General features: G+C 38.3%; 1 protein-coding gene across 6 annotated transcripts in view; it reads right to left on the reverse strand.

The window, feature by feature from the left end:
- The window catches only part of ESRRG (estrogen related receptor gamma), a 580,561-nt gene that overhangs the window by 368,311 nt on the left and 184,867 nt on the right, over positions 1-27,383 (reverse strand). The gene's annotated exons all lie outside the window — the stretch shown is intronic.

The following is a 27,383-nucleotide window of genomic DNA, read 5'->3' on the forward strand; positions in this document are numbered from 1 at the left end:
CTGTTTAGACCCCCCAATTGTACTTACCATGTTTCATTATAATTATTTATGCATCTGTCTCATTCACCATACTATCAACTCCTTGTGGATAGTAATCATCCCTAACCCACCACGAGTACCATCCTCATTGTTGGACTGTGTAAGACTCATCTCATGTTATATATTTGTTCTCATGCCCCACCCACAAAACAGCAAGTATTCTCGATGATATATGTTAAGCATTCTTGTAAAGGATGCAATGCTATTTTATATGTATGTGTTTAATATATGTAAATGGTATTATGTAATCCATTATGTTTCCTTATGTTTTTTTTCATTCAGCGCTATGCTTTACCAATCCATTCACATCGCTATGTACACACCTAGACCATTACTTCTAACCTCTGAGCAGTACTCCACATGTACACCTACCAAGTTCTATCTATTCGTTCTTTCAGTGATGGACACGCCAACTCCTTACCTCCACAAATAATACTGCTTGTATGTACATCATGGACAGTGTGAGAAGTTCATTGGGGGGCACATCAGGAATAAAACTGCTGGGTCGTGCAGTATGCATATACTGGCTACAGCAGTCTACAGTTCCACAACATATGTGAGGAGTCTCAAATGTCCATATTTTTGCCAACATAATGTTATACAATACCTATTTCTAATTTTTGCCTAATTCACATTGTTGGAATTTGCATTTCACTTAGTGAGTTTGAGCACTAACTATGCCAGCTAGTTCTTTAGGATTCCTCATCTATAAATCGTCTGATCATCTACTTTCTCTACTTTTTACATTGAGATTGCTATCTTTTTCTTTTTAATCTGTAGGCTTCTTTTTATATATTAGATGCTAATCCCTCATCAGTATTAGACACTGTAAGTAATTTATTTTGTTCTCTTGGGCATTAATTTTAATATGTTCTTTGTACAATATAAATCCTTAAATTTTATATAAATAAGTTAATCAATGTCTGCCTTAATTTATGCCTTTGAGTTTTAAAAAAACTTCTTTTCTATTTGTAGATCATGAAGATATTTTCCTTTATTATTTTTATTGTTTTACCTTCCACGTTTATCTCTATAATACATCCAGAGATTGTCTTTGTAAGAGTTGTTAGGAAGAAACCCAGTTTTGTTTTCCTCCGTGGAGTAGCATTTTTAAAAAGCAATAATACACAGTCTGTCTTTTCCCCATTTATGTTTTGAGGCCACTTTTAGTAAATATTAAGTTTTCACAATTTATGTTTCTCTGTGCATTTATTCAGTACTATTGGTTGCTTGTCTTTTCAAAATGTTCAAAATAGGCTGTTGAAGAATACTGTTCAAAATACTAAAAAATACTATAAAAGTATTAAATTATAACTTGATAAAAATATGGATAAACTGCTAAGAGATTTTTATTCTTCCACATAAATTTCAGATTTATGTATTGTATTTATCCTTATATTTCCCAGTACACAGCATGGTGTCTGAGACAAAATAGGTCAAATAATATATTTTTGAATGAAAAAGATTAAATGACAACCATGTAGATGGACCAAAAAGCACTAGGAGAGCATAGAGGCCAAAGACTACATGTGAGACGAGAGAAACTGGATTTTAACCAACAATTTGGCTTTAGCACAGATAGTTTAGCTCTAAAGGCAAATAGGTGAACATATAGCTACTGAAATATAGTCCATTTATGTAATTCTTTAGCAAATCTGCTTTGCCATCTGTCTTTGTCTCTAAATAACTTGGAGTTCAAGAGTTTACAGGGGGTGGCAGTGAAGCTCAACTTTTTGGCAAATAGTTTGAACTCACTCTCAAAAGAACAAACAAACATTGAACTCACTCTCAAAAGAACAAACAAACAAAACAGTGTTGACTTCCTGTCCACTGCCATTCATCTCTCTCTGCAATTGCCATGATACTGTCTGATTACTGATATTATTATCCCCAGAAGATGGTTCATGGGAATTCTCATCCCCTGCTAGGCTGTCCCAGTTTCATAAAGTGAAAATCTGGTCGGCTTACTCTTGAGGGGAAAAAAAGGCCACAAAAAGAAAAGAAAAGACTTTTAAAAAAGATACCAGCTGCTACGATGCTGCATTAATGCAAACACAGCAAAGTGTAGAGAGGATGTCTGTTTTGCTGTTTCATTTTTCTTCTTCTTTTCTACTCCTTTAGTGACAATATCACCAGAGAGTTAATGGAAGCACGGTTGTGGAATTTTCTGAACAATAAAATGACTACCCTCCATAATTACCTCAATCCCAATATCATCCTTCCCCTAAACTAGGCGAATTTAGCAACAGTCTTTCCTCTTTTAATCTGTCTCCATCTCCCATTGCTTTTTCCAAATATGGTATACATATATGTAGCTACACCACATGTAAACTAGCAAAATATCTTGGTGGCACCAATGAAAACAATAACACATTACTAACTAGGATGTCTTGAATTCTGTATTTGTTAATTAGATAGATAGTTGTTAATCTGAAATGCCTCTGTATCAATAAGGTGTGTATTTAGGTAAAACTATTGTAAATAAAAGTAAATTACTTTAAACAGATAAACTAGGCTGGGCATGGTGGCTCATGCCTGTTACCCCAGAACTTTGGGAGGCCAAGGTGACTGGATAATTTGAGGTCAGGAGTTAGAGACCAGCTTGACTAACATGGTGAAACCCCGTCTCTACTAAAATACAAAAATTAGCAGGGCGTGATGGTGGGTGCCTGTAATCCCAGCTACTCAGAAGGCTGAGGTAGGAGAATTGCTTGAACCCAGGAGGCAGAGGTTCAATGAGTCAAGGTTGCACCACTGCACTCCAGCGTGGGCAACAGAGCAAGTCTCAAAAAAAGGGAAAGATAGGGAAGGAAGGAAGGAAGGAAGGAAGGGAGGGAGGGAGGGAGGGAGGGGGGAAAATAAAATGAACTGTTTTCATACACCTTATATACTTTCAGAATGCCCATTAACATTTAGAGGATTGATAACACTAATGCTAGAAACAAAAACCATGGAGATAATTTTGTCTAGCATTTATCTTACAGATGAAGAATATGAAGCTTTGAAAAGCAAAAGGACTTGATATCATTAAGGCAGCCACCTAAAGATATCTACCAAGCCAGTTTTTATTAGCTTATATCCAAATGTAGTTTCACAACTACATTCATAGTTTTCTAACACACTTATTAATGTTTCATTTTAATCAGGTAAATGTTCTTAACTTATTAGTATTTACATTTATAACATCAACATCATTTATTCTCTCCTTTTTATTTAATTTAGAAGCTATTGGATATATTGATTTATAATCCTATAACAGTAAAACACTAAATATGGCAGGAAAGTATTTTATTAAGGAATATAAGGTATGAATCCACATACAAGAGAAAATTGGAATTCTCAAAATATATTCCTATTTATATTAAAAGTATGCAATGAAAGACAAATTGCAACTATTTTACAAAGATTAAAATCATTGCTGATACACTATTACTGAACACACAGAATAATTATTGCCTTTTAAAATGCTCTCTTCCTACCTTAAAACAATTGAACCTAAAGATAAAATATAAATTGAAAATGAGTTGTTCTGCAGTCAGCCACAGGGAAATTCCCTAAAATACAACATAAAAGAAAAAAAAATGCATAAATTGAACTAGCAAAGTTCAAATGTTTCTACTTTTATGTACATTACATGCTTTTTATAATGAGCATGAATAAATGATACCAAAGAAAATCTTGGTAAAAATGGGAGTGAACCAGTTCCTAAATAAACTCTCATTTTTTTTCAACATATTCCATAATTTCCTCACTAAAACAGGATATTCTCCAGATGTATAAAGACTATAGAAAGCAGATGCAGATTATCTTCAAAATAATTGCAAAGCTTGGTAGCTTGTCAAATATAGCATCCTCATCTGAAGAAATTATAGTTACAAGCATCAATAACAATGGAAAGTCAATTTCCAGAGATGTTAGCAGATGTAAGCTATATTTCCTGTGCCCATGAATTGCCACACCAACTTCCTCTGGTCCCAGCCTAATACTGCACAGAAATAAGGGGGAGTGGGGATGGAGCCAGGGGTTGATGGGGAGAGAGGAGTGGCATCTTTATGAAAGGAGGAGTAAAAAAATCAATAATAAAATTTTTTTTCTATGTATCTAGGGTTCCCATCACCATCCTTACCCACTCTTCTGTTGCTACCTCTCAGCTCCCCCAACAACAACAACAATAACAAAATAGGATTCATTTTACCATACTGGTCAAAGAAAATGAATACCTGATCCTAATGATAATCTGACATTAACGAAGCCAGATGTGTACTACAGAAACATACGAAAGGAGGATAAAAAGTTATGGACACATTCAAGCAAATGTTTCAAGGGGAATGAAGATTTATTGCATAAATCTAATAGGAAAGATGTGTTGTGAACCATCTGGTAAGTGACTTATATAGCCCCATACATTAGCATCTGTTGTCATGTTTTCAAAGTACAGAATTCCAAAACTGTGCTGATGAGTCTTCTGAATGCAATGAGTTTGCTATGCACTGGATTTTTTTTTTAATCCTTAAAAAAATGGCTTGGACTTGACCTCTAAATAAAATTTAGAATGGTGTTTTACTGATTCACATAAGCACTCTCCCTATGATACCTTCATTTAGCCCTCCCAACCATGTTATGGGCAGGTGGGCATTATAATTATAATCACCATTTTTCAGATGAGGTAATTGAGTTCAGAGAGTGTCAGTGATTTTCCCAAGGTTATGTGGATGATGGGTGCAGAGCCAAGACCTTGAGCTATACATTCCTTGATTTCTTCACTTCCTTAGAAGGTCCATCGGCTTTGAAACAAAATGCGAGCTTTGTCAGCTACCAGAGAATCCATCCTCCTGTGGCTCACCAGACTGCTCTGAGCAAGGTGTAAATTCCTTCAGTGGAAGGACTAAGGATTCTGAGTGCCTTGCAAATTACCTTTCCCAGGAGAAGAGCAAAGGGTTGTTGAATGAATGAAAAAAAGGAAAGCCAAGCAATTCCTAGCACCTAGAATATACTCAAGAACATGATAGATGCTGGAATAAATAAACAAAACACAGATTATGTCCCAGTAAGACTAACAAGATGGAAAGAACTAAGTGTGAGTTGTTATAAGAACGAAATTGTTCGATATAAAGCATATGTATTAGAGCAGTCAAGAGTGTCTCACAGAGAAGTTAGGATTTCAGCTGCATTTGGAGATAATGAACTTATTAATAATACAGAAAATGGGTAGGGGTAGAAGGTGGGCTTTAAACACATTAAAATGAAGCAGAAGAAAAACAATAGAGTTTTTAAAAGTAGAATTAAATATCATCTCAGTAAAATTGAAAATGTATTTATTTTATTTTAATTTCTAAGTTTATATAATAAGAAACCTAATCATTTCATACTTTTTCAGTTGTCCAAGAGGGGAAACATGTTTTGATAATTTTTACTCCTTTTTTCTTTTTTTAAGAGAGTCACAATTTGGAAGTTATTGTCTAAAAATAATAATAATAATAATGCTATCTAAAAGCATAAGCCTAAATTAACTGAAATCTACCTCTTTCCTTATTTAAACTACATGGAGTACCAACAATGTGCTAATACAATGGCAGACCCACAGGCATGTTAAATCCTAAGCAGGGTTTTTTCTTAAGATACATTACTCAATGTGAGTGCCATGAACACTTGCTTAAAATAAAGGTTTGAATATACAGGTTACAGAAGGGAGACAGTAGCAAATGGAATGAGAGAGATTCTATTGCTTCAATGCAGCCATAAAGCTTAAGCTTAATCCAGCAGAGTAGACAAAAAGGTAAATCTCTAAGTCTGTCTCATCAGAGTCCTTTTCCATTAGGTATGTCTTCCTGCTCCAACATGAGGTCCCTGCAGTATAAGGTTTCATCAGAGGCAGGTAGAACAATTAATTAGCTGCTGCTCTCCAACTAATACACCCCCTAATGGTAGCACCACAAAGATTCAGGGGCATGTCTGTAAGAGCAGTCAGTTCCAGGTAGTTACCGTGAAGAATATCACTGCAAATGAGGATCAATGTCCAACACCACTTTGGAATAGTAATTTCTTAATTCTTATTCAAATCTGGCAGGCAAGATAATATAACTTGATCTGAATTGGCCATGTGATCCTGATGGCATCCTGCTAATGGGCTGTTCACTTAATTTATGTAATTTAAAAAAATTAAATAGTCATATTTTAAATCCCCACTGCAGTCCTTCAGAATGAAAGTACACGTTTAAAAGTTCCAGTGTCTTTATAAATCAGCATTACCAAACTTCTTACCTTGTTGACTATGTTCTCCTAAAGTTTTACCTTTGGTTGGGTCCCCTTTTAGCTTAGGAGGGAACATTCCAGAATCCCATCAGCAAGTCACTGAAGGCTCTGCTGCGGGAAACTAGGTTTGTCAATTTGGTTTTATACTGAAACATAAATCTCTTGCTTTATGAATATATAGTAAGAACACAGCATGCTGTGTGACAGATACATCTGTAAAAACGACTTAGATAGCAGGGCAAATGCCATGTTCAAAAGGCAACAAAATCAAATTCACTCTTTGTTACACACACAATTCCAGAGAAGACACATTTCAATTCATGAAACATTTATTCATGAGAATAATGAGAGCCTACTATGTTCAAGGCTTTGTGCCAGCTATTGATAACATTATCTTTGTTTTTAAATCAATTTATTTGCCCTGGTCTATGTGTGCAGTGGCTGACTGAAACTTCCTTAGGCTTCTCTTGGGTTCAAGGTTTAGAATAATCATACCAGCAAAGGGATGGCTTGTCAGAGGCACTCAACGCTTCTCATTAGCTGCTAAAATCTTTGCTTTGGGCATTCTTCAGTACCTGGAACAGTCTTCTCAGTCTCCCCTAGTCTAGGACAAGACACCCTTCTCTGGCACCTTCTGTCAATGATTCAAATAGAGAATGTCTCCCTTAGAACGTGCCTGAACACACATTGGCTGCTCCGTGCTCTAATTGCAGTGAGGTTTACAGCTGCTCTGTTCTGATTTATAAATAATTTCTTAATAAATTAATGAAACTGTTGGTAATAGCCACACGATACAGCAGTACATAAACAGGCCACCAGCTGCATTCCACACAAATTTTCTGCCTTGTTCTTTTGTTTTTCTGTTTTTGTTTTTTGTGTGTGTTGTGTTTTGCTTTTGTGGAGCAGGAAACAGGATGAAGTCAAATGACTTTGTATTCAGCTAATCCCCTCCTCGCAGCTTGCACTGGGTCCCCGAAAGGAAGGAAAAATCAATCACTACATCATATCGTCCAACTATTCCAAGTAGGAGGAGAAAAGTAGCTAGATGACTTATGGTTTAGAGCAGATTTAAGGAAGGCAGCAAGATACATGATAGAAAGAGAGAGAGTTTTGATTTACTTAAATAGAAATAGAATTATATTAAAATCTGTGTTCATTTAACATATTCACTTAATCATATATAAAATATATATGAGCACATAAGATATACACTATATGAACATATATAGTACATAGAATACACAAATAGGCTATATGTTCACTGTACAGACATATGGATATGCCTGCGTACAGAACAATGAGACAGAATTTCACAGATTGGCTTCTAAAGATGTCTAGGGAGAGAAGGCATGGGATGAGGGGTGCTGAGGAGCAGGAGGAGTATGGGGAACCACTAATCTGAGCAGTTTCATTTTATCCAACTATAAATTAAGGCTCTAAGTTTCCAACTTAGATTTTGCTTGGGAAAAGTCACCCATTTTCTCACTACTTTTTTTGTTAAAAGTCATTTCTCTGTTTGTTGAATATTGATGCAATCTTAAAGTTATTTTTTTAAATGATTTCCATCAATTTCCTTATTCATCCATTTTAGTTTTATCTTGCCAGGGATTTTCTTCTTTAAAAAATACTTTGAGATCATTTTAGATTCATAGGAAAGTTTTAAATTTATTAATGTTTCCTTTAGCATCTTCTAATGCTGCACTATTTTTCATTTATGCTGCTCCCCAAAGATGCAGGCTCTCTTTTCCTCGTACAGGTTGATCTACACATGGCCCTCCTCCCTTCCCTCTGATAAAACAAGCTGTGCTTACTCCCAGTTCACTTTCCTTCCACTGGTTCAATCATTACTCATTCATTAAGGCCAAACTCATGCCTCATTCCTACCTAAATCCCTTCTTAGAAACTCTAGCCTGTAACCATCTTCGTCCTTTTAACTCCTTTTCCTCTATTTGACCTTTCAATTAATGTCATCGGTTTCTGAAGATACTTTGCATGTTGTGTAATTCATTTTTATTTTTGAATTGCCAGAGTTTCATCCTAGTATGAACAATCTCTGAATATCTGTGTCCCTTAGGTAGGAACGACCAGCTGAACACAACTAGGATCTTCCTCCCTACCCCGCTCCAGCCAACCTAAACTGTATGTATCCACTCATTTTACATTTCACTTGAGACTGTGGGCTGTCCTGTAGGGTCACCTGGAGCTGGAACAGGGAATTGTCTCTCCGTATACTTAATTGGCCAAAGGTTAAAACAATTTCACGTCTTCTGATCCATTTGGCTGGATAACATAAGAATACTCTTTTGGTCAAAGTGGGGAGATGCTCATTTAAACTAATAGTTACAATCTAATATTTTAAATGCAGTAGAAGATGTAGTCATAGAGGAAATATATGCAATGGCAAACAAAACATATAAGAAATAAAAGTCACGTTTGGGTATGAAAAAATTATAATAAAGAAATGGCAATGCTAATATCATAATCCATGAATTTGCTGCCTTTAAAAGCTTCCTCATCCTTCCATATACCTGTATTCCCTCAAGTATTCATTTAATAGCTATTTTATTCCACTTAAAAATTGTGTTTTGTTTTTCTATTATCTTAATTACTAGATTGCCAGGATCTACAAATACTTTATAACAACTGCTTCCCTCCCTCCCTCCCTTCCTTCCTCCCTTCCTTCCTTCCTTCCTTCCTTCCTCACTTTATTATGGGGACTGGAGTGCAGTGACATGATCACTTCTCACTGCAGCCTTGACCTCCTAGGCTCAAGTGATCCTCCCACTTCAGTCTCCCAAGTAGCTGGGACTACAGGCATGTATCACCATGCTGGGCTAAGTTTTTTCTTTTCTTTTTTATTATACTTTAAGTTCTGGGATACATGTGCAGAACATGCAGGTTTGTTACATAGGTATACACGTGCCATGGTGGTTTGCTGCACCCATCAACCCGTCATCTACATTAGGTATTTCTCCTAACGCTATCTCTCCCCTAGTCCTCCACCGCCTGATAGGTCCTGGTGTGTGATGTTCCCCTCCCTGTGTCCATGTGTTCTCACTGTTCAACTTCCACTTACAAGTGAGAACATGCAGTGTTTGGTTTTCTGTTCCTGTGTTAGTTTACTGAGAATGATGTTTCCAGCTTCATCCATGTCCCTGCAAAGGACATGAACTCATCCTTTTATGGCTGCATAGTATTCCATGGTGTGTATGTGCCACATTTTCTTTATCAAATCTATCACTGATGGGCATTTGAGTTGGTTCCAAGTCTTTGCTATTGTGAAAAGTGCTGCAATAAACATACATGTGCATGTGTCTTTGTGGCAGAATGATTTATAATTCTTTGAATATGCCCAGTAATGGGATTGCTGGGTCAAATGATATTTCTGGTTCTAGATCTTTGAGGAATCACCACACTGTCTTCCACAATGGTTGAACTAATTTACACTCCCACCAACGGTGTAAAAGTGTTCCTATTTCTCCACCTCCTCGCCAGCATCTGCTGTTTCCTGACTTTTTGTATTTTTTGTAGAGACAGGGTTTCGCCATGTTGCCCAGACTGGTCTCAAACTCCTGGGCTCGAGCGATCTGCCCAGCTCAGCCTCCCAAAGTGCTGGATTTACTGGTGTGAGCCATGGCACCTGCCTCTTATAACAACTGCTTTTCTTCTTTGGGCAGTTACCCACAACCCTTTAAGAAAGTATCATTTTCCTCACCTTTCAGATTTCAAACCAATGGTCCAAGTGCCAATATAATTTGTCCACAGTTATTAGATTTCAACTCTGTTCTGGCCAATTCTAAAGCCAAGATCCTCCCACAGAACCATACTGACTCAATATTTAATATATACAGTATTTCGGCTACATATCAGTTAAGTGAAGTTTCCTGGAATAGCTAAATTGCTATATGCTACGTTCTTACTAAAGAAAATGCTTTTTAAATTTCATGCAACTGATTTCAAACTTGAACTATCAGAACACAAGCACTGTAAATTCTAAGACTCTCTATGCTAGTACATGTCTAAATTAGGTCAAGAAAAATCAGAAAATTTACTCTTGGTTGTTAAACATGCATGTACATCCTAGCATGCACTTGGAATTATTCCCTAAAGTGATAATGATTGTTTAATTTTTTAAACAGCATGCATACTATGGTTCTGTTTATGGAACCCCATCTTTTTCTGTTTATTAACATAACTGATCTATTCATAAATGCTTTAGAATTTTCTGCCACATGCAAAAACTCCCACCCACTTCCACTGAATGGCTTATTTTTCCTCTCTGAATAACTACAAGGTACTCATCCTCACTGAACTGTATTAAACGATATACCTAAATGCATTCACATCTCTCCATAGACCTTTCATATAAAAAGGACAGAAAACGTTTCTTTAAAGCCATAAGAAGAAACATTTTCTCCATTTAGAAATGTTAGTTTTCAGTCTCCTGGTGACAAAAAGGAGCTAAATCTTAGATGCATTAGATGCAGTGAGGTTCTATTCACTTTGAGTATTCATTCTTATGGTGGTTTCTCTGCCTGATTGGTTAAGGAAGACAAAACAATTTGTAATTGATTTTTTTAACCACTAAACAACTAATTTTGTCTTCCAAAAAAAGCTCTAGGGTTTACTAACTGTGCAATCACAATTTACTGAGGTCCTCTCATCAAATTAGCCCTGCAACAATGCCATTTTTCCTTTATTTTACTTCTATTTTAAGAGGGACTTTCCACTATGCCTCTTATTAAGACCGACCGTCACTCTCCTCTAATTTAGGTGTTTTTCTCATGGCAACAATTCATTATTACAGCTTCAGAATTTTTAAAATCCAATTCTGGGCTTCCTTTTCCTTATTTCCTACAGCATCATAAAATGTATTATCTTCAAATTGTAGTAACCACAGACTCTTCAAAGGAATATGGTCTGTTGTTCTTTAGAGAAAGGAATTTCAGTCTAGGAATAATTCTGGAGACTATTTGCTTGCTTGTTTTATTTAATCATCTGTTTTACACTTAGGCTTTATAATAACAAGATTCAATAAACTATAGTGTTAAAATCCTTTTTTTTACGTGTTCATTTCTTTCTGTGTGTCCAGCAAGATAAATTTACTATAGTTTACCTTTCTCCATTTTACCTATAGGGCTAAGGGATTCATACAAACTTTCACCAATATCTATATCAAAACTTGCTTCTACAGAGTCACAGAAATATTCTTTATTTAGTTCTGGCACCCACCTTAACAATTGCCCCTCAAAGGAATGGCCAATAACCCAAACGCGAAAGACTGCGTCTTGGAAATCCAGAAACAGAGCCCTGAAGATCAATAGATGTGACTGAGAAAGCGTTTACATTCTCAGAGGTAGAGTTCACTGTATTTCTAAGCAGATCTGAGATATGATCCCCAGCCACTGTGAATGGAAAGGAAACTAGATGCCATCAAAGAAAGATACAAGTACTAATGCAGTGAGGTAATGCGGCAAAGAATAGAAGAGTCAAGGAATGAAATGCTGCCCTGAGGAATCTTAAAATAAGTTCATCCTTGCATCCCCATCCTCAGAAGAATGAGAAAAGGTGAAGGGCAGAATTTCAGAGTCTAAAACCTCTGGAACTGAGAAGTGTGAACTTTTACTTCCTGTGCCTATCAACTGAAGTTACACCCTGAGTTGTTGGAGCGTTATCTCAGCATGTTTTCCTAGGAATGTAATAAGCAAAAGATTGCTGACACCCTTCCAGTTTGGTGGGAGGGGATCAAAATGCTGACTCTCCACACTGAGATATCCAGCAGGGGTAGCCCTCTGACTGACCATTTCTAAGAAGATTGCTGAAGCGCAAATTTCAAGCCAAAATGCCTGGGAAATGGGCAACATAGAGGGTTTTTGCACATGCTAGGCACACGGCAACAGCCTTTTTTGCAGAAAGTAATTCAGTAGGCTGTCAATCAAAGGCCCTGAGGCTGACAGACCATGGACACCCACTTCTGACCTTGCTGGGTCATCAGGACAAGGAGCATAGAAAGTGGCTGACAGTCGAAATCCCTCCAGTGAAAGAAGATTAAATAAAACTATTTATAAAAGGAGTTTTCCCCACTCTGGTCTTTGCAAACCCATTGTGCACCATACTCTGATTTCACCTAAATCTCTGGAAGGTAAATGAGGTGCTGTCAGAAAAATAAAAGGGCATCACTCTTAGCAATTTCCACAAAAGCAAGTATTCATAGTTTTATCATTTTTTTTTTGTTTTGTTTGCCAACAGTATTTCTCAGTGGGTAGGACGACTCACATATTCACTGATTTCGCTTTCCTGATAAATCAATTCTCAATAAATCAAGTGACTTTTAGGTGAATGTATATGAAGACATTTAAATATAATTGTTTTATGGTGTAAAGAAATTGAAGGAAAAGATGGAAAGGTCCCTTTTTATTTACTTTAAACCAGGGTTGAAAATACTGAAATCTTATATAGAGATAGCCCAGCACGCAGATTGAATAAAGTCAATCTTATCTCCACATTAAATGCTTTTAATAGGCTGGGTGTGGTGGCTCACATCTTAAACTCAGCACTTTGTGAGGCCGAGGTTTGAGGATCACTTGAGGCCAGGAGTTCAAGACCAGCCTAGGCAACATAGGAAGATCCTGTCTCTACAAAAAATACAAAAATTAGCCGTATGTGCTGGCACATGACCGTAGTCCCAGTGATTTGGAAAGTTGAAGTGGGAGGATCACTTGTGCCTGAAAGGTTGAGGGAGGCTACAGTGAACCGTGATGGTGCCACCGCACTCCAGCCTGGATGACAAAGCGAGACCCTGACTCAAAAAAATAAAAATAATAATAAATAAATGCTTGCAATAAACTGAATTTGCTTGCTTGAAAATTTGTTGAGTTAGGCTGTTTTATAAAGCCTATATCATTTTGTTCTTATGAATGAACTTTGGTAGATTAATGGGCCTAAAGTCACTTATTGGAATCTAGCCATAAGCTGTGAGGTGCAGATGCAAAAGTAAATACAATACAATTTCAACTTTATCATTCAGGAGTTTGTGGTCCAGAGTGGAAATCTTACATATAACTGACTGCTATGATATAATAAATTACATGACCCTATTACTGCTCCTGTTGGTCTGGAAATAACAAAATTAGGGTTTTACAGTAAACAGTTACTGAGCAATTCCAATGTATAGAAGAATAAACTGAGTCAAATACATCCCCTTATTGCCCCCACCCGGAAAGTGTTCTCCATTGCTTAGTTGGACACATGGATACATCAACCTGGGACACACGACCTGTGATATAAAAACCCAAACTATGGGAGTCTTGCCTAGACCAAATAAACACACATGTAATTTAAAAATAAATACAAATTCACACACATACACAAAAACACAGAAAACTTGTACATGTCTCTCCTATCACACTGTTTCTTTTGCATGTTTGTGTCCCTGCTGTGCAAAATCGTCCATTTAACTTCCCCACCCAACTTCCAAACCTTAGAGTAATAACTTCTAGGGAAGAAGAAATAATAAAGAATGATTACACAATCTTATTTGGGCAAAAAGCTAACATATGGGTATCAAGGCCAAAAATATGGATTTCAAGAAAAAACATATGGACGCCCATATGGAAAAAAAGGTTTCCTGGCCGGAAACTCTGTTGTTGCATTTTTTATGCCTATATGTATGGTACAGTTTTTCCCTTTTCTTGAACAACGCTGTCTGCCGACAGATTATAACATTATAAATTCACATGCAAATTTTACAAAATGCTCCACTGTTATCATCTTTATTAGATTTTTTTTTATATTCTCTTAATCCTTTTCATCACTTAATAGCTCAACAAGTAATGGAGTTTTAGGAAAATGGTGAAGCTTATTACAATCAATCCTGTGGCTGAATCTCTCCTTGATACTCAACTAATGAAACTTATTTTTCTCCAGAACCTCAAATAGAAAATCCTTTCCTTTGCACACATCCGCAGGCATGGGGAAGTGCATGTGCACACACACATGCATGAGCAGACACATACACACATATTAGGTGGTTCACTTATGATCTGGAAGAATAAGCCTGCTTTTGTCTTGAGAAGCCACACAAGCTTGGCAACAGTCACTTGGCTCGTGCGCATCAGTTTAGATCCTAGACAGGACCTATACCACGGAGATAGCAAAACATGGGTCAACTAACAGATGTACTCTCAATAAAGTTTCTACCTTAGTCTCTTAGTATTTATTCACGGAGACCCTTTTTCTTTAGAGGGCAGAGGAAATAAAGTTATCAAGAAAGAAAAGGAGGTTTTTAAGGAAAGCAAATATACCCTTAGTGTGATGCCCACTTTTAAGCAAGTGGATTCTTTGTGAGAAGATATTTAAATTTAAAGTTATAAAATGAATAAAAGAAAACATTATTTAATGGAAAACTTAGAGTGCTCCTTATGGCATTCAGATAACTAGAATATAATATTAGACTCTGATCTTAGAATATGATACTTTCAAGGGAAATATGTCAGGTATGCCCACCAAGAAGGAAACCCTTTCTCTAAAGATCTATTTTGCAGTTTTAAGGGGGAAATGGCATACTTTCTGATTTTTGGCCCCTGGGTCCCTAGATTTCTAGTAAGAGCATTGACTTCTGAAGGTTCCCTACAGGGTTTACATATTACCCTCCACCCCGAGGGAAAGAAAACTAGTCTCTATGTAACAAAAATCATATTATGGAGAGTTTAGCTGTGGTATTTCAAGATGAGGAAATATTTCCATGCCTTCTATCCTCTTTGTGAAAGCTAAAGTGGTTGGTGGGGGTTTGCGGGACCTCAGTTCATGCAGGCTGAGTCTGTAGGATTTGTTCTGAACCAATTTATACCAACGGTCTAGAAGGCAAAGAAAGTAAGGAGAAATTAAATTCAGCGAAAGGACGAAGCAGTGGCAAGCTGATCTATGGCAATGAACACAGCACTGTCCTCACATACTTTAACAGCACTCAGCTATTACAGCAATTACAGCCAGCACATCTGAATTATTTAATCATCCTCTCCACCACCCGTCCTGCTTGGCATCTCTAGAACCAGAATAAAAGCCCAGCTCCTCCCCTAACTCTTTATGTTCTTAATATATGATGGCCAGCCTTGCCTTGTTTTAAGGTGATTTTCTTCAAATAAATGTTACCGTGATCAGTCATTAACCATATTCAGTTTCTGCCCACAGGAATAAAGTCCAAATTTCTTAGCTGCACATTTAAGACTGCTCACAATCTGGTCCGAAGCTACCTTTCCAAACTTCTGTTCAGTGATTCCTTTTGATACATACCAGACTCAAAAAACTATTTGCTATTTGTTGAAACAAAACAAATATGGGACTGGCTTCTAAGCTTTTGCTCACGGAGTCCTTGCTGCCTTGAATGCTCCCCCATCCGTTTTGCTTCCTTAACAGCATGGATTGAGCAAACATTCTGCCAGACAATATCACAGATAATGGAAGTCTATTGGTGACCAAATAGACACAGTTCTGAATGGAGGAAGCTTACAACTTACTCAAGATCAAAACCATCTTTTGAGGCTCAGCAAGAATTACCCCATTCTGTATAAGACTGAAATTTCAGTGTCTAATAATGTAGTGTCGGGGCCCCATGGGGCATACAGGAATAAGCAAAAACTTTAAGGATATAAATAAAATGAACTTTAAAGATAAATCATGAAAGAATTATGGTGCTATTAAAGAAAGATTCAGCCCCTCCATTCATCCAGTTGACTGTGTCATTTGTCCTAGACACAGTGTCTGGCAAGCAGTAAGCCATCAACAAAAGAACCAGAATAAAAACAATATATCTTTATTTAACCATAAACAGGAAAGGACATATTTCCTTCCTTCAAGGAGCCTAAAATCTTACAGAAATGTGTAAGATGTAAACACGCAGGCAAGAAATACATACTATGTTTCTAAGTATGTAGAAATACATACTGAAAAGCTTACTGGAAAAACAATGTTGGCAAGGAAAGTGATATGCTACAAAGTAAAAGGAATGTAAAGTTTGTCTGTTTAGTGATTGCTCCTGAAAGGTGTATTTGAAGGAAGGCCACTTCACAATTACTTAGGGAATCGAATGCACCAAACTACAAGAATCAAAACTAATTCAAAATTATCTTCTAAATGCAATGTAATGTTTGATTCAATTAAAAGAGATGCTGTGATTTGGAATTGAGTCAAAACAACACATTATTCAATGATTCTGGAAAAGCTTTTTCTAAAATGCATGTTGGCTTCAGTGTATGGAAATGTTGACCTCCTGACCTGGAACAGAGGCAAGTGATTTTCATTATGTTTATACTGTGGATTTTTCTCATCTCTAATCCTCGTTTGCTAAATTGAGTATTCTGCTCCGATTATAACCTATGTTCTGCTTGACTGTGGATCATCCTGCAAAAGCTATAACTATGAGTCAGATCAGGAAACTATGACCTGGTATGAATTTCATTTCATAGACTCAGGAACCAAAATGTACACAGTCTTAAAAAAAAATAGATGCCTTAAAGCCAATGCTCAATTTCTCTTTTAAAGGTCTTTGGTCATAACACCCTGAGTCAGGTAATTTGTCCTGTAAATATTCTGAAAGAGTCAGAATCAACGAGACAAATGCAAAATGAACCATGCCAGCCAGGTCCTATGGTAGCCGGAGTGAATCATCTATATTTACACAACCCCTCAATCAAATGCTTGGGTAGAGTAGCTGTGTTTATTTCTCTTGGTGGCATCTAATCTCTTTATTAAGTTTGTTGTCTTTACACAGGAGCTAGCAGGCTATAACTTAAAGGCTCTCTTTTTTTCCCTCCTAGCTGAAAATCTTATTTTTAGAAAGAAGAAAAGATGAGGGAGCTGGGGACTCAGGAAAGAGGCAGTGTGGGGAGGGAGGAGGAAGAGAGCGATTACTTGCCAAACCAGCACATGTTCACCAGAGAACACGGTCAAGTGGTCAGGAGCAGCACTGATGTTAATTAGCAATGAAATAAGGAATGAACCGGCATTAGCCCCTAGACTAATCAATGGGAAAATCACTCCAAGCAGCAGCTTAATGAAGTAGTATACAGCTGTTTATTTTTAGTCTGTTTTATCCCGATTCCTCCCCCCAACCCCATTAAATTTTTTTAGAAAAGATTTTAACTTACTAAAATATATTTCTTTTCAAAGCCTAATACGGCTCTGATTTATGTATTTCTATTATAATTCCCTATACTTACTTTTTTCAATCAAAATGACACAGCATACAAATTGGTGAGGGGAGGGGCGGAGGATGGGGGTAAATAAACACCTCCACCATGCCAGAAATATGCTTTCTTTTTTTCCTATCTTTAGATATACATCCATATTAGTTTTATTTTCTAAAACATCACTGCATTTCCTTGAAGTGTAAAATAGAGCTAATTTTTTAATAAGTACACTATGAATGAAATACTGTTGACAGCAGATAAGACCCTGTCTCAATTCTTTTCATGTGTGAGGAAATTTACTTAGAAAATTTTTGCTTGTTTCTTCCCTTTAAAAATATGACTGTCATCCATCTAAGAGCAAACTCATAAAACCTATTAATTAAGACCTACTGATCTCTGGGGTTTATTGATAGAAGGCACATCATGACACATATGGGGATCCAAAACTAAAGGGCCAATTAGGGTGAAAATATCTTTGTCGTTTTATCAGGATGGTGGAAAAACAGGGTAATCAGTTTAAACAGAGGAAGTCTCTCTTTGAGAAATCTTTCTGTGGCTCTAATTGGAAGATAAAATTTTCCTCTGAAGGATACAAATGTTCTTCTACCTTAGAAAGTTCCAATAAACTGAAGGGACTTCTCAAATGAGCAAATGTTATTCACAACTCTGAAACCAGATGTAGAGTCAACTTTTTCTTCTAATGATGGTGATGTTAGTGAAAGCACATTCACGAACTACAATCAGACTGACTTGAATGAAAATGTGAGTTATAGGGCAAGGGAAGGCAAGGAAAAGCAAAAAAAAAAAAAAACGTGGGGGGGGGAACCAAAGAGAAGTCTTATCTTGTGCCTCTTTTTATTTTCTCCTTCCCCTATTTAATAATTTGACAAGTGGCAGCATTCCCCTATTATACAGAATAGTGTTTGCAGCAAGTTCAAGTAGAAATCAAAAATAAACAAAAAAAACTGGGTAACAGAAAGAAAAAAAAAAAAAAAAAAAAAAAAAAAAAAACGTGGGGGGGGGAACCAAAGAGAAGTCTTATCTTGTGCCTCTTTTTATTTTCTCCTTCCCTTTTTCTATTTAATAATTTGACAAGTGGCAGCATTCCCCTATTATACAGAATAGTGTTTGCAGCAAGTTCAAGTAGAAATCAGAACTTAACCACAAGAATAGAAAAATAGGTTTCCTTGCTTTCTCTTTAGAGATTCAAAATCCAAAGTAAAATATGAGGCTCACTCACCTACCAAGTCCAAGTATAAACACTGACTTTATTTATCCCAAGGATAAGAGTACATGAATGATTGGTTTTAGACATCACATCAAGACCAATGACACATACACATATTCTCTCCCAAATAAAGTTTATGCAAACCTTTACTCATATCTGAAAAAAAAATCAGGCTAACATTTTAACAGATCGATGTTGACGGTCATTAATAGGGAGGAAAGAAGAACTCATGTTACTGAAAGCTCCTTCTGACACTTGGCCTGAGCATGGCGATTCTGGCCCATTGCAATTTTTCAAGCACATTTTCCATAGAATGAAGTATCTTGAGAAAACAAAAACACAAACACAAACATAAAAACAAACCCACTGCGAAATGCAAACCTGGGAAACAACAGCACTCAGGTAATCCCCTTTATAGGTTGATTTGATAGCTCACGGAAATCGAAACAAAGCATCCAGCACTAGAACACCAACAGCTGGTTGGGAAATTGCCGCAGATTGTTAGGGGGAGCTGCAAACTCGAGATAGGCAATGAAAAGGTTAGAAATGATAGTTAAAAAAAGACAAATTACTCCAAAGACCATATTCTTTAAATCGCTGAAGCAAAACATGTTTATTCGATTTGTTTGTATGCCTATTACAAAAATGCTACTTTGGGATTCTAGGAACCCAGTCTGTCAATTTTTCAGTTTCTGCACTTTCATGGTTGCTTAGAGCTGTTTAATGCAAATACACTTCCAATAAGAGATTTCATGCCCCTAAATTACACCCAGTTAAAAGCGAATGAAAATGTAAGGTAAATAACTATAATCAGCCATATTATCTTTCTCTTGGCACCTCTCACTTTACAGGCATATTTAAAGACATCTCTTGGGTCCTATCCTTTTTAACAAGCAGCAGTGTATTTCCTGGAATATTACTTAAGATGCTGTGCAGTGAACATTACACAGGTTAAAATGTTACCTAGAGACCTAGAAAGAATCGCATCTGTTGCAGAACCATCTTTTTTTTTTTTTTTTGCCACATTTTGGAATGTCTGAGAAGATGAAAGGGCATTTGCTGTGGAGGGGATGAAAAGAGATGAGAAGAGTTTAAGTTTGTCTTTTATGTTTAAGTTCATTGATCAGCCGTTGTGAAGAGCACGGAAGTTTGAAAAGTAACCCTGGGAAGAAATGAATGAGGAGGAAAGAAAATGTACAAATGAGAAGGACCCAATGGATTTGCCATAGAAAGTACCTCTGAGTAAAACCACTAAATTACTCTTGGGGTTGTGGGGAATTGAGATGCCACTGGCCATTTTTGCCCTAGTTAACCTTTTTTGGGGTCAGTAGTTTCTCAAACATCAATGTGCCTAAGGATCACCTTGTGAAGTCCTGAGCCACCCTGAGAGATCTGGATTAAACAGATCAAGGAATCTGCATTTTTAACTAGCACTGCCAGTGAGTTTGTGGACTACACTGAGAAAATGGCTCTACAATGTTAAAAGTACACATATTTTTTAAAAATGACAAATGCCATTTCAAACAGACTTACAACCCATTCATATAGGCTTTCCCTGCAAAGTACACAGTTATGACTTATAATCAAGCCTACAGGGATATAATTAGCGAGGGAGCAAAGGAGAGCAGGAGATTAGGAGAAGAATCAATAAATGGCTCAAATATGTGAAATAACCTTGTTCATCCAAAACACAGGATGCTGTTGTTCTAACTGTCATCGTAGGGTTCAATTGCCTCAGTTCAATTTTAGGAAAACTGGTAATCATTTCTTTTGCAGGGGGGACAATTTCTGAAGAACCCAGTCATTTAAAAAAGAAAGTGAGCTATCACCCCGCTATTGACAGACCAGCTACTAGCTCAGTGTTGGTGTACTCAGATGGGCAGCCTGTCAGACAGGGAGAAGGAGCTGTTCCTCCTGTCACCCTTTATCAGTGAGACCTTGGGCAGGGCCTAGCTCATTTCCTGGCACCCAATAGGCTTTCCTCATCAGCACAATGAAGATCCATCCATGTGTTAAACCACCACGTCGCAAACTATGAGCTTGAAATGAGATAATAAAGCTGTGTCCTTAGCATAGAGATGGGAACGTGAGAAGTGCAGGGGGAAAAATCAGAGAGATCTGATTTTAGGTTTTTACTCAAATCAAGCAAGAAGACTTACATTTCAGCAATACAGTTTGCACCATGAATTTCTCCACTCAATTTATGAGAGCTGCTATTCTGGTGAAGTGACCTAAGGAATCATTAAGATTTGCCAGTGGAAGGTGGGACTCATTTCATAGGCTGTTACCCTTAAGCAAAGGCTACTAGGAGAAGTTGGCATGTTATGTGACACCATTGACCAAGAGGTAGTCATTGCTTTTATACTCTGAAAGTGCATTTGAATTTCATGATCATTTAGGATTTAGAATATTTCCAGAGAAACCAAGTCATCAATGGAGCACATGTTTCTAGGTCACTCCACCACAGCCTACAGAACACATAAGTAAATGAACTATTGTTTTTATGGGAAAATATGTCTATGGAACGCTAGGATACATCTCCATCTACTGCTGACCCAGGTGGAAAGGAAATCTTAGCCAGGCTGTAGGGAAGGCCACCCAGCCCGCGCCTCTTCTGCTCAGTACACTCTCCTTAGCTCAAGTGCCTCAGGACTGGAACAGCACATTCTCCCCTCTGGCTGGATCTTGAGTCACAGGTAGGATTAGAAACAGCTTCTAAGGAAGTGGTAATGGTGCGATTGAGTGATCATCTGTATATATATTGTTAATTTTCTCTAAAAAGAAAACATGTGGACCATTTTCAGGAGATAAATGGTTAAGAAACTTTATAGATAATGACACAAAGGTTTCATGGCTAAGTACTAAAGACCCCTGGACTTTGTTTCTGTATTAGCACTTGACCACTGTCATTAATAGTAAAATCTGGGACACTTGGAATTTAGTCTTTGAATAAATATTCTCATTAGTGGCTAATTTTATAAAGAATGTTGACACTGTTTATATTCTTCCAAATCACTGAGAACTGATTGAAAAGAAATGCATTTATGACATATTTCTGCTCTTCATCCACTAATTTTAGCCTTGAAAACAAAGGCTTTGAAGCAGTCTCAAAGGCATTGTGTCATCTGTATCAGGCCACTGAAGATGAGGAAGAGAAACATTTCATTTATGTTTTGCAATTCTAGGACATCTAGGAGATCAGGTGCTGACATTTCCTCTCTGACTTCAACATGTGAACACTTAAAGGTAGTTACCAGCCATGGTGGAAGTTATAGGGGCTCTGCATAAGCCTTCTTGCAGCCTTGTTCCCCATCTGCATGCAATGCAGTTACAGACCTCACATGGTACATACAGAAACTGTCAGAGATACTCGGATGATGCCAACATTGATGTGCTTATGAGGGAAGACGGAACGTTTGGCTAAAGCCCAAACAAAAGGTGGGTGACAGAAGCAGCAGAAGCCAATCAGCCCACCAAGAAGGTGAGTCTGGTAGATGCTGGCAGCTACAGAGGCCCAAAAGGTAGCTGGATTACCTGCCAAGTCTCTAAATGTGTAGCCATAACACTTTGCTTCATCTGAGTGATGTCTTATGCCTAAGGCTTGTACATCAGAATCACTCACTGTTTATCACAATGCACTAGACAGGTGTTTCCCTTCATCCCTTTGCTTTTGTAAATTCAACAATTTTGTCCTTTCTATATGCTATCACAAAGCTGCTTAAGAAATCCAAATTCGCTTTTTCACCCTTCAGAATCAGGAGCTTTTATAACCTCACTATAAAAGATTTAAATAATAAGGTATAGATACCCATAAATAAGTGTTGGTTGCACTTACTACAGACTTCCATGGTCAGGAGCTGTAGAGAAGAGTCAAAGAAGATGAGTTATCTCAAATAATGTGCCGGTGCTTCTGGGCTGACAACTCACATATCTGGAATTTTAGAGCTTTGCCAAAAACAAATTAAAAACCCTAAATATTCAGGTTTGATACAGGATGCGTACTGCTTCCCCAGAAGTGTGGAGGAAGATATCACCCACTCATGTTGGTGCTCAGGCAGCTGACATTGGAAAGCTCCCAGAATGAAGCAGTAATGAGAACACTCTCTGAAGCAGTTAGAGAATTGAGCAAAATTATATCCGGTGTGTGGATGCATAAATGTGTGTGTGTGTGTGTGTATTGTTTGGTCTGTTAAGGGGGCAAGAATTTTGACCTAGTGTGTAAATTTAATCCTAAGCTATGCACCTTATTACCTCAAACTTTCATATGAAGAGTCAGCCTCTCGTTTTCTCTCTTGGTCCCAAATCATAAGGACCTTGACACTTTAAGGAGTGGACCAAGGGTAGATTCTATAATAAAATTTTAAACCATGGCAGCTTGATCCCCTTTAGTTACACTAAGGGCTCACAGGTAATCATAATACATTTACTATATCTGTATCTTTAAATTGCAAAGTGTACACTGGAGAGAACTCCGGGACATGTAACCATATCCAGTTCTCGTGAATCTCAGATAATGACTATGTAGAGAAATAGCAGAAGTTAGAAGTGCACTAAGGGTGTCACATTGCCAAGTGAAATAAGCTTCTAGAATATTCATGCAGGGAGCCCAAATTTCTCACTTGCTAGCTCCCAGCTGTCAAACCAGAGGAAACTAAGGCTAGACTATGAGAAGCAATCTCAGATTCACTGCTGCTGGGGGTTGCTTCTTAACCCTGTGATGACGTATCTATGTTAGCAAAACATGGCTGGAATTGAAAAACTACATGAAGATGCGCTGGGAGAGCCAAAAACTGCATCTACCTTGTGTGCATGGGGAGGTGGTTACAGAATCAGAGTCAGAAACAGATACGTACACAGAATCAGAGTCAGAAACTATGAAAGTCCTTGAGAATTTATGTGATTCGCCCAAGCAAAGAATTACAGAGAATTAATTCCCCCTTCTCAACTTCCTGACATATAGGATACTAGATCTGATTTTAAGAGATTCTTCTCAGTATATAACTCAAGTCATCGCCTGTCTTTCTGCTTTTGCTTTTTCTTTTTTTGAGGCAGAGTCTTGCTCTGTCTTCCAGGCTAGAGTGCAGGGGCACGATCATAGCTCACTGCAGCCTCAACCTCCCAGACTCAAGCAATCCTCCCACCTCAGCCTCCCAAGTAGCTGGGACTACAGTTTTGTACCACCACATCTGGTTAATTTTTTAAAGCTTTTGTAGGAGTGGGGGTCTCCCTATATTCCCCAGGCTGGTCTTAAATTCCTGGGTTCAAGTAATCTTCCCACCTTGGCCTCCCAAAGTATTGGGGTTGCAGGTATAAACCACCACACCCAGCCTTCTGCCATCTTTCTAATGTTTACCTGCATTTCTTTAGCAGTATAGTTGTATTCCTAAAAAATAATCAGTGACAAAATGCCTACCAACACTTCTTTAATTTTTTTTCAGGAGCAGGGGTCTCACTCTGCCCAGGCTAGAGTCAGTGGCATGATCATAGCTCACTGTAGTCTCAAAGTCCTGGCTTAAGTGATTCTCCTGCCTCAACCTCCCAAGTATCTGGGAGTACAGACACCACCATGCCCAGCTAATTCATTTATTTTTTAAATTTTTTTGTAGAGACGGAGTCTCACTATGTTGCCCAAGCTGGTCTTAAGCTCTTGGCTTCAGGGAATCTTCCTGCCTCCACCTCCCAAGTTGCAGGAATTACAGGCAACTCAATACTTCCTTTTTATATCTAAAGTCCATCTACATGATCTTCTCAAGACATCTCTCCCAACTGCTATTTCCTAAACTTCTAATTCTGAATCATCTCTTCATGCTCTATATCAATCCTGTATTGTGTCAGCTGAGTGCAGTGACTCTTGCCTGTAATTCCAGCATTTTGGGAGGCTGAGGTGGGCAGATCACCTGAGGTCAGGAGTTTGAGACCAGCCTTGCCAATGTGGCAAAACCCCATCTCTACTAAAAATACAAAAATTAGGCAGGCGTGGTGGTGGGCTCCTGTAATCCCAGCTACTCAGGAGGCTGAGGCAGGGGAATCATTTGAACCCGAGAGGCGGAGGTTGCAGTGAGTTGAGATCACGCCATTGCACTCCACCCTAGGCAAGCAACATAGTCACAAAATAATAATAATAATAATAATTATTATTATTATTATTTCTGCTTCCGTAACAAAAGAAAGGAGAGAGACCACTGTCCTCTCTGTTCATGCTCCCATGTATTGCCCACATACCTCTCAATGCTGGACCTATTCCTGTCATCTTTGAGAGTTCTGTAGTGAGCTGGTAAATCGTCCCATCTTTTCTGAGACTTCTGCCAGCTAAGGAAGCATGAGAACTTTTGAAATGGCTGTGTAGCTCCATATGAAACACAACACTGATGGCTGAAACAACACTCAATTCAGAGGCTGCTCTACCTCCTGGAACACGCTGATCTACTACATGACCACATGTATAGCGCTGGGTCTGCCAGCCTTTTTAGTGGCACTTGTCTACTGTTGACACATTTGGCCTGTGGTTCCCAGTGACTGCTGGCCAACTGAACTCCATCCTGTTTGCACGTTCCCACTTGTTGAAACAGTACAAGGCTGTCATTGTTTCATCAAGCATTTCTGAACGGCCTTTGTGTGAAAGGCACAGTGCTGGAGTTGCTTTCAGAGTCCAGTTTTAAGGGACCACCTGTGCATAATAATATACATCTGTTTATTTGCATGTTTGTGTGTATGTGTATACACGTTTCTCTGAGCTTTGTAAAACATACCTGGAATCAGGTACACTCTTATTCCCTTAGTCTTTTGTGTGCCCCAGGCCCGTGTCATCTGGCATAGATTACCAGTGCTACATAATGCCGCACTGTGGGGGAACCCTGTCATGGGAAATGACCACAGGAGACATGACCCGATATGTTATTCTTCATGGAGTGCTTTGTGAAAGACCATGACTCTTGTAGCACCAGGCCAAGCTCTTTTTTAAGCTAAAAGGCACTTAGGCAGAGAGATGCGTGTGTGTTTGTGTGGCTGTGGCTGTATGTGCAAGTGTGTGGTTGTGTGTGTGCAAGTGTGTGTGTGTGCAAGCGTGTGTGTGTGTGTCAGGAGACTATAGAGGAAAGAATGGAAAGAACGAGATTATAGGTCTGAGGCGATATGGTTAGAATCTGATTGCTCAGCTGTAAGGAATGGAGGGTGTGAACATGATTCACAGAGGAAACAGCAGGCGGTGGAACCCTGTACAGCTGGTCCCTGCTGGCCTATATACTCAGGGGATAGACTGAATCTCATTTGGAGAAATACTCAGAGATGCAGAAGAGAAAAAAACACCCTGAAGAGTAAGAAGTGCCTTGGGGAATTGAGGATGAGGACAGTGGATGTCCTGGTTAAACTAAATGCCCCTGACATGCCATCTACACCAACCATCCTCTGCAGCTCTAGCAGCATGCTACCAGGTACGGATCATTATTTGGTTAAAAAAAAAAAAAAAAGGCAACTCTCTGCAGGATCCGATTACGTTCTTGGTTGGACACTTGAGCATTTGTTCTAAGGAGGACACTCAAAGCCCAGGGCACAAGAGGGAGGAGGCAGTGGGCCTGATGCAAAGAGCCTGGGTTCACATCTCCACTAGGGGGAAATCCCTGAACCTCTTGATGATTCAGTTTCCTCACGTGCAAAACAAGCATAGTGACCGTACCTACCGTTCAGCGTTGCTGTAAGTATTAAAGATTATTTCAAAAATGCCCCTAGCACCAAGGATTCAGTAAGCAGTAACTCCTTTGAAAATTCATCAGAGGGCTACAAGTTTTAGTAGGGTATTTACTGCAGCTGCAATCATCACCCCCAACTGATAATTAGTTAGATAATAATTTCTTAATTCTCTACATGAGATAAACAACAACAGTCTCTCTCACAGATGACATAGTGCAACTGACATTCCTCAAATAACTCAGAGGGTTCTACCTGCAGATGTGATGATTCTACCAGAGACAAGTAGCTTAATCAAACCCTCTGTTAAACCTCAAAGTTTAGGGGATATCATGGTAAATCTAGTATGAGACTGCTAAAATTAAACAAAGTCATTAGAAAGCGTACATAGTGTCTGTTATACACAGAAACAGCTTCTTTTCTCCCAAAGATACTTATTTTTCCCCCTTCTTATCTATTTACTGCTGGGAACTGCTGAGCTTAACTAAGTAAACTTGGCTTTACTTATCAGAGCAAGCTCAGGAAGCCCTAAGAGGAGGAGCAACACAAACAGCCGAGAATGAGATGTTCAACGAGAAGCCCAGAAGACAGCTTTCCGCCAACAACCCCCGGCTGTGGCATGATCATTAGGCAGGCTCAGATATTACAAATACCAACGGGTATCTGCATCGTATATGACTACAAACCCCAGCCATTGCCTGGACGTCTACGACAAGGCAGGCATTCTGTGGTTCGAAGCAGTTGCTGGGATCTTTGTGTTAAGCAGTGATACAAAGAATGCACAAAACAGAACGTTACCCTCTTCTGAACTGCTCAAGGAAAATTCCTCACCCAAAAGGAGATTAAGGGCCCACTGCAGATAGGGCAGCCTTTCAATACCATCCAACACAAAATAGCATTTTATTTCATTCAAACTAGAATGGTTTCAGAATTCTTGTGAAAATCCAATATAGGCTGAATTTTCCTTCATACTATATGTAAGGAAAGATTAGCTG

This window comes from Cebus imitator, unplaced genomic scaffold, assembly GCF_001604975.1.
Source record: "Cebus imitator isolate Cc_AM_T3 unplaced genomic scaffold, Cebus_imitator-1.0 Scaffold42, whole genome shotgun sequence".
NCBI classification, from domain to species: Eukaryota; Metazoa; Chordata; class Mammalia; order Primates; family Cebidae; genus Cebus; species Cebus imitator.